The sequence below is a fragment of the Heterocephalus glaber genome, unplaced genomic scaffold (assembly GCF_053883595.1).
Source record: "Heterocephalus glaber isolate CG9 unplaced genomic scaffold, H.glaber_assembly_v1.0 deba00000122, whole genome shotgun sequence".
Taxonomy (NCBI): Eukaryota; Metazoa; Chordata; class Mammalia; order Rodentia; family Bathyergidae; genus Heterocephalus; species Heterocephalus glaber.
In genome coordinates this window covers 49,408,018-49,416,468 of record NW_028258138.1, presented here as the reverse complement: position 1 = coordinate 49,416,468, position 8,451 = coordinate 49,408,018, and the positions used below count along the sequence as shown (strand labels likewise).

At 38.5% G+C, this 8,451-nt stretch overlaps 1 pseudogene; it reads right to left on the bottom strand.

The window, feature by feature from the left end:
- Positions 1-452: 452 nt before the first annotated feature.
- Positions 453-8,073, bottom strand: LOC147830423 (retroelement silencing factor 1 pseudogene; annotated as a pseudogene).
- Between the last annotated feature and the right edge of the window lie 378 nt (positions 8,074-8,451).

The following is an 8,451-nucleotide window of genomic DNA, read 5'->3' as shown; positions in this document are numbered from 1 at the left end:
TTAGGTACAAAATACTTAAGAATATACTTTAATATTCACTGTGGATATGTCTGAAAAAATATATTTTACTGATGTATCTTAAAAATAAAAATATATTTACGAACTCAGTTAAATAAACAAGCCCTCAAATGAGAAGCAGTAAACTCCCTCCAATGGGCAGTCAGCCTTTTCAAATATGATGTGCGCAAACCTTATGAAAATAATTGTAAATGTCTTTCACAACATAGAAGATCAAATACCTTACAGCTTCCCTGACAAACACTATCCATTTCTTACGTGTGCCAACCGAGAGCTGTCAAGCAATTTTTATTAAACAGGATCAACAAAATACATAACCTAATGTTAACCAGTATCAGGGGGTCTTTACGAGCAATCTTGAGTTATTTCCAGCAAGTGACTCTGAGGAGGAAATGACAAGAAGTCCCAGAGTCACAAGGAAAGCATGTACCAGGTCACTGGATGGGGCTGCTACTCAGGCTCCTGCCGTGCTTCTACAACTACAGCTGCTTGTAGGTCTGGAACATGGCCGGGGTTCTGCTGCACTTATCCATCCGCACTGGCACTTCTCTGTAGCAGTCTTGAATTAACACCTCGTTGTGAAGATCAAATGAGTCAATGTCCAAATCATCTAATGGAGTTTGGCAAATTTATGACAAGTGCTCAAGTCCAGCCTGCCACCTATTTCTTGGCTGGCTTCCTGCATCGCTTTCTTCTCAGTTTACACATTTTATCCAGTCTTTTCTTTAACATTTTATTCCTGAAACTCTTTGGGTGATGGCCAGCTCCTCAGGATGAGCCTTGAGATCATACCTGTCTTCGACATAGTTTGTATTCTTCAACAGTACATCTGGGAATAATTTAAACTCCAGCATGCTTGGTTTTACACTGGAGGTTTTCCCTGGGAAAGAGGCCTCAGGCTTCTGTTCCTGGCTCTTCTTGTCTTTCCCAAACTTTGCTGGGGAACTGTTGGGTGTGGTGAGACAGATGCTCTCTCGTTCTGTGCACTTGAAGCTCAGGTGGTTCAGGTATGACTTCCTTTGCTCCTTCACTTGGGAAGGCACTTCATTGCTTATGTTGCTTAGTGTTTTGTCTAATTTTGTTTTAATCAGCTGCTTTGCATCAGCTCTTCCTTCAACAGGCCTTGAAAGGCTGCATGTCTTAGAATTCTCAGGAGGGTGGGCTTTAAGGTTTTTACCACAGTTAGTATGCACATTTGAGGGGTCTTTCGAGGTCTCTATGGTGCTGCCACCTTTACCATTTGATTTCCTGCAACTCTCTGCTTGTGTGCAAAGCAGAGAAGCTCAGCCAGTCCCAGCACCTGGAAGGAAGCTCCCCTGCTGCCATCCCAAGCTCCTAGGGCAGAGAAGGTGAGCCACGTGGGCACCAGAAGCACATCCCCCCCCCCCCCCGCCCATGGAAATGAGAAGACACATAAACAAGCCTCAAAAACAGACTTCCAGATCACCTACAGCAACCCCAAAGGGAAACGAGATGGAACAATCTGATACTCAACCACCTGGACTCTCTGAACTGGCAACAAAAGAGGATCTGGGAAAAATGAAATAAGAAATAATTACTCAGGTAACAGCAAAGATTTTGCTCATGGTGCAAGACATAATTAATAAATCCAGAGAGGACACAGATAAAAAAATAGAGGAGCTGAGGAACATGATGGAATCCCAACATAGGAAACAAATGGAATCCATAAAACAGATACAAACAGGTTTCCAAGAGATTAAAAACTCCATCAAAAGTCTGCTCAGCAGAATGAACCAATGTGAGGATAGAATTTTACATATAGAAGATAAGATTGCAATTACTGAGGAGGAAAAGAAAAATTGCTTTAAAATTGTAAGGGAAAATGAGAAATCAATCCAGCAACTCCTAGAAGATGCAAAGAAGAATAACATGAGACTGATTGGAGTTAATGAAGAAAGAGGAGAGAGTGCAGATGACATAAAAAAAGTCTTCACAGAAGTGATGGCAGAAAACTTCCCAAGGAGGGGAAAAGAAATTGGCATACAGATAAGTGAGACATTTAGAAGTCCAGCTAACCTTAATCAAAAAAAATCTACACATAGGCATATAATAGTTAGGATTCCAGAAATACAACAGAAGAATAAAATTCTACAAGCAGTGAGAGAAAAGAAACAAATCACATACAAAGAAAAGCCCATCAGAATCACAGCAGACTTCTCAATGCAAACCCTCAAGTCAAGAAGAGCTTGGAGTGATGTATTTCAACAGCCTCCAACCCAGATTGATGTACCCTGCAAAACTATCTTTCAAAATTGATGGAGAAATAAGATACTTGCATGATAAAGAGCACCTCAGGAACTTCATGAATACCAAACCGGCACTCCAAAAAAATTTTAGACAATACTCTAGGAAAAGACAGTGAGGATCACAACCCCAGGAAACGCAGCAGAATGAATCTATTGGGAGTGACAAATTAAATGCAAAGGGGGAGAATCCAACAAAAAGAAAAAGTCATGACAAGGCTTTAAAAACTTTTGACTTCATCTCCCTAATGAGTGTATAATTCAATCTTATTATTGTACTGATTAGTATTTTTCTGATTCTAGAGTTGCACACCATTCCTTGTGCTATACTGGCTATTTATCATCTTCTTATGTCTACATTTTAATTGGGTTGTCTATTAATGAGCTCTAAGAATTCTTTATATATTCTGCTCATAGGTTATATGCATTGTAAATATGGTCTGTTTAAGGACTACTTTTCATTTTAATGATGTCATTTAAAGTTCTAAATTTTGATGGAATCTCATTTATCAATTTTTTTCTTTTATACATCATGTCTTTTGTATCCTAGATAGTTCTTGCCTTTCTGAATTCATAAATATTTTCCCTTATAATTTCTTCTTAAAGTTTTATACTTTTAGGCCTTCTTATTTAGGTTCATAGATCTCTTCAAGTTATTTTCATGTATGGAAAAAAAGGGTCGAGGTTAATTTTTTATGTACGGATATCAGGTACTCTAGTGCCATTTGCTGAAGACACTATCTCTTTCTCAGCTCTTGAATTGAGTTTATATTCTATAAAATGCTAATGTTAAATAATCTTTCAAAACTCAGTGGACCATATATGTGTGGTTCTATTTCTAGATTCTCTGTTTTATTCAAATGATCTGTATGTCTTTCCTTACACCAAAACTGCCTTGATTACTGTACCTTTAGAAGAAGTCTTAAAATTGGGTGCTAAATGTCTTCCAACACTGTTTTTGTTTTTGGCTTTTCTGGGTCCTTTGTACTCCTGCATAACTTTTAAATTTCAATATCCAGTTCCTCATTTATAGCAAGTATACACAGACCTGAATTTTTATATATACCTTGTGTTTTCTAATCCTGCTAAATTCAAGTACAAGTTCTAGGGGCTCCTAGAGATTTCTTAGTATTTTCTCTGTACATGATCATTTCATCTACATATAAAGATTTTGCTTCTGCCATGCCAATCCTATCCTAGTTGTGTCATTTTATTGCCAGACTATTTTAGTTTAGACCTATGTTTCAAAGTCTAATGGACAGATGAAGAGTAGGCATATATGCCCGTGTTCCCCACTTTAGGGAGAAAGCATTGTTTCATCTCCATTCATAGAAGACATTTTTGCTGGAAGTGTGGAGTACATGTCTTTGATCTGTTGAGAAGGTTCTGTTCTACTTCTAGTCTCCTGATAGCTTTTACCATGAACAGCTGTAGAATTTAGTCCAATGCTCTTTCTCCAACTAGTGACAGGATCATATGGCTTTCTCCTTTCCTCTGTTAAAATGATGACTTTTGGAGGTGGATCTTCCAATGCTGAACCAACACTGCCATCCCTATAACAAAACCACTTTCTACATCCTGCCAGATCTGACTTCTAATAAACAAAATTCTATCTATGTTCATACTTTTTCTTCTATTATCTTTATCCAGTTTTAGGATTAGCACAATGTTGATGTCCTAAAATGAGGGGAGAAGTGTTCCCTTTTTCTCTGCTTTAAATGTTTGATATAATTTATCAGTTAAAATGTTTATGAGGCTGCTGTTGTCATATAGGTAGGTTTTCAAGTTAGGAATATACTTTCTTTAATAGGTGCTATTCAAATTTTATATTTCCTCCAGAGTTAGTTTCATTAATTTGTCTTCTAAGTTACTTCTTAGAAGTTGTCAAATTTATTTCAAAAAAGATTTTTGTAATGTGCTTTCTATATCCTTTTAAATTCTGTAAAATCTGTGGTAATGTCTCCTAGATCTTAATATTGTAATTTAAAAATGTATAACTGATATTGTGTAACAGGAAGAAAAGGTCTAAAAGAGCAGGGGAATTGGGAGGGGTAAGGGAAGGGAAAAAAGGGAAAGGAAAAAATATGAGAAGAGGAAAAAAAGGGAAACAAGGTCTTTGCAAACAGGGAAGGGTGGAGGGGGTGAAGGGAGGGCAAGGGAAGGGGAAAAAAAATAAGAAGCAAGAGACTCATGTAATGGTACAAGAGCCCAATGATGAATGTAACTGTATTGTATACCTAAAATGTACCAATAAAGTTAATGGGGAAAAAATAAACAAATACATAAAAGATTCTTTGTTATGAATTAAAAAAAAAAAGAGTCATTCTCCCTATGCAGGCCTTTATTTGGAAAAAGACTTGTTTTTTAGGTTTAGTGTGTATGAGTTCTGTGATGCGTGTTTCTTCTGTAGACCCTCCTGAGAATCTTGGTCAGAAAATGTCATCTTTTCACCAGATTGGAATTTTACCTCCTGAAATTTCAGCTTTACTTTCTTATTTCTTTGCAAGAGGTCTGATTCATCACCTTTAGATGAAAACTGGCCAGTTAATTCTTGTCCCGTATTTGGTGAGGCTCCTTGTTTTGTTTCAGAAGTATCTTTCTGCTTTTCCATTTAGGTGGAACCTTACCAGGTAGCTCCTGTCTCCTCCTTTTTGCACTGTCCTTCCTGGTTTTAGATGCATCTTTTATGTTGTTGCCATGTATTTTAGGCAAATCTGTTTTCTCAGCTGCTGCAGTCAGAGGCATCTTTGGATTATTCAAAACACCATCAAGTTTAACAACAGTGACATCTGCATCAGAGGTTTTTGTCCTTGTTTACAACTGCTGCTTTCTACTGGAGCTGGCTGCTCCTCCCTCTTATCCTACTCCACATCATTACACCGACACTTGGGGACCCCTTCATAAATCATTGCAAGCCAGTCCAATGCACAGCAATGGATTTTTTCTGTGTCCCCTACAGAATCTGGACTTTCTCCTTCCTCCTGTTTTTGTGGGTCACACTGGCTCCCAACTTCTGCAATGTGCCTTTCTTTCTGAGGTTCTGCCCACTTATCCACCTTAAGGGGTGGCAGTCTGTTTCCTCCACTGGGTTCATCCTGTTCAGGAAATAGTTCTTTCACTTGTTCTGAGCTTAGAATTGTAATTTTTATTTGGTCTGAAGGTCCCTTAGAGTCACAACTGATTTTACCACCAGTTTGATCTTCTGGGATCCATTCCATCTTCTTTTGGTTCACAAAACTCTTATTTTTGTTCAGACCTTCGATGCCATAAGGAAACTCCTTTAAAAGTTCTGACAGCTGGTTATATAGGTATAAGACAGATATGTTATCATTAGGAATCTCACATGCTGCAGGGCCTCGGGCAGTGTCATGGCCAGAGGTGTCAATGTCCCCAGAGTTAAAATCCTGTTGAAGAACAGCTGCTGGTGAGCAACACACATTTTGGCCATGCCCTCATTTTTAGTGGTTTTCTCCCAATTGCTCTCCTCTAGAATTCCTGGATAACAGGATTGGAAGATGATGATTCCACAAGCTTGGGTGGTTCTTCCATCCTTACAGTGGCTATTTCACATGGGAAGTTCATGCACTTTATACATTCATCGTTCTGAAGACCCAAGTCTTTACTTTCAGTGGCTTGTTCTACTTGTTCTTCTTGGTGTCCAGTACTAATTACTTGTTCGTTTGGGTAGAGAAAATTTCTGTGGCTCAACCTTTTCCAAAAGGGAAGAGTTGAACATCTTTGCAATCTTGGAATTGTAAGATACATCCCCTTCAATAAGAGAGCAAATATCTTCAATCTGTAATAAATCACCAGTCACAAGTGTTCTGTCCTTTGATTCAGAAGAGGATTGTGGACCATTCATTTGACAATGCTGTTCTTCATGAATACTGGGCATGTTTTGTGCATTACCATTATTTGGCTCATTTTGCTTTTCCTTCTGAATTAGAGGGAAAACCTTGGCTAATGTTGTAGAATTCATCAACTGGCTTGATAACATCAACTTTCAAAGCAGTAGTTAGCACTGCATTTTCTGCCTGCTGATTTTGTAAGCTACAAATGCTGCTTTCTTTAATAACAGGATACACCATTTCAGGTAGAGCTCCAGGTGTTATTTCTTTGATGACATTTGAAAGAATTAAAGGTGACACTACAGCAATCTGGAGTTCTGTACCCTTTGTTACATTTGCACAGGAAGGCTCATAATTTTGCACTAGCATGGACAAAGCTGCTTCTTGCAATGCATTTACCATTTTGTTCTGAGGATTTCTCTCAACTGAACAAGGATTCTGGATGGGAACTTCCAGAGGCTTTGAAATTCCAGCTGATGTGTTTGTCAGTGACTCATTAACCTGTTTTTCCTCTCCAGATTTTGAAGCCTTTTCTTCTGTCATTTTTGAGGGTTGATTTTTCCAAAGATTAAAACAAGTTTTTACCAATTCTGTGGAACAGTGACCTTCAGCAGCTATTTCTTTTACTGAGAATTCAGGATGCTGAGCTGGCTCACTGGATAAACTATTACTTGGTTTACAATCTGCTGCCATCAAGAGATCTTTATTAATTTTAATTTTCCTTGCAAGCTCTGAAAACTTCTTTTTCATTTCTATTAATGATTTAATATCTCTTGCTAGCTTTTCTTTTGTAACAGCTGGGTCTGGCCCTTGACTTGAAGTTGGATTGTAAGAATCCATTTTTTTCTCTTGATTATTTTGAGAAAGAGTCTGAACACCATCCATAGCTCTAGCTGGCTCAATAAAAGGCTGTTTGACATTGGCATCTCCTTTTACATCACAGAAATTTCCAAATGGTATGACATTTTCATTAGTACTTTGCTACTGCTGCTGAAAGCCTGGGAAGAAGTCTTTCTTTGCTTCAAAAGAATTTATCTCTGGACTCTGAAGAACTTCTATCATGTTTGGTAACATGCTGTACATTTTGCAAGGGCTGGCTTCTGTATCTACAGTTGTGAGGAGGAGGGGGCCTTGTGCTGGTTTGTACACCATATTGATATGATACTGCTGTAGCTTGGTTTGACTGTACAGAAGTCGGGAGCTGATTATGTGTGATCTGTGATGGTGGTGTTGACATAAGGATTTTCTTGTGAATACTAGGATCTTGCATGAAGCTTTGGGCTGAATAAGTGTTGCTTTGGAAGTGGTCTGTAATCTGGGTAAGTCAGTTCATCAGATGCATGCTGTTGGGCCCAATCAACCTGTTGATTTGATAATGACTGGTTTAATCCTTGACTTCCATGTAAAGCTACAGGAACTCTTGAAGAATCCTGAGTCACCTGCAATTGCACAGAGTAGGTGTTCAATGCTGCATGTTGACTCTGCAATGCATGTGAATTAGCTGGATTAGTTCCAAAGTGACCTTGATGAGATACCATTGCCTCCATTTGAGAAGGTGTTGAATTTATCATCAAACACTTCCACCTCAGGTTTTGTATAACTCCTGAAGTCACCTGCAAATTATGATTTGGCTTCATGGGTCCTTTAGCATTTGTCTATACTGTTCTTTCTAAAGTCTATGAGGCCACCATTATCTTGTTAGGTATATTAGAAGCAGGGATTTGAAAAGGAACATTGTAATTTCTGACATTCAGCAGTGGCTGTGACACTGTATTTGAATTACTGAGATATATGCAGGCTTCTTGGTTACTTGGAAGACAACTGAAAGAACTTTGAGATGTTGTGGAAAGTTGGTTTGCTGTACATTGTGGTGAAAAAGCAGGCTGGATTTTATGATACTGGGGTGGCAATTAAGCCCTCTGTGGTTTTGTATTCCAACTCATACTTGATCTGATATGGGATCAGTGCAGCCAAAGTCTACTCTTATGGATGTCAAAAATCTTCAAATCATTTGCTTTTTAACTATTATACATGTTCCCAGATCCCTCCAAGCAACCCAGTCCTTTCCACAGAGTGTTTTCTTCTTTGGTCCGCAGCCTGCGTGGCCCCAGAGTGAAGGATGCAGTGCCCAAGTGGGGGAAGTCGCCGAGCCTGACTCCGGGACAGGTCTCCGACTATTTTCTTCTTAATTTACAAAGACTTCTTTTCATAATACATATGTATGATCTAAGATTCTCCATTCAATAGGCATAATAAGGACTCATCAAAATAACACAGAAGGAAACAACTCTTTGTGTTCTATGATTTGAGATAATGTCAGA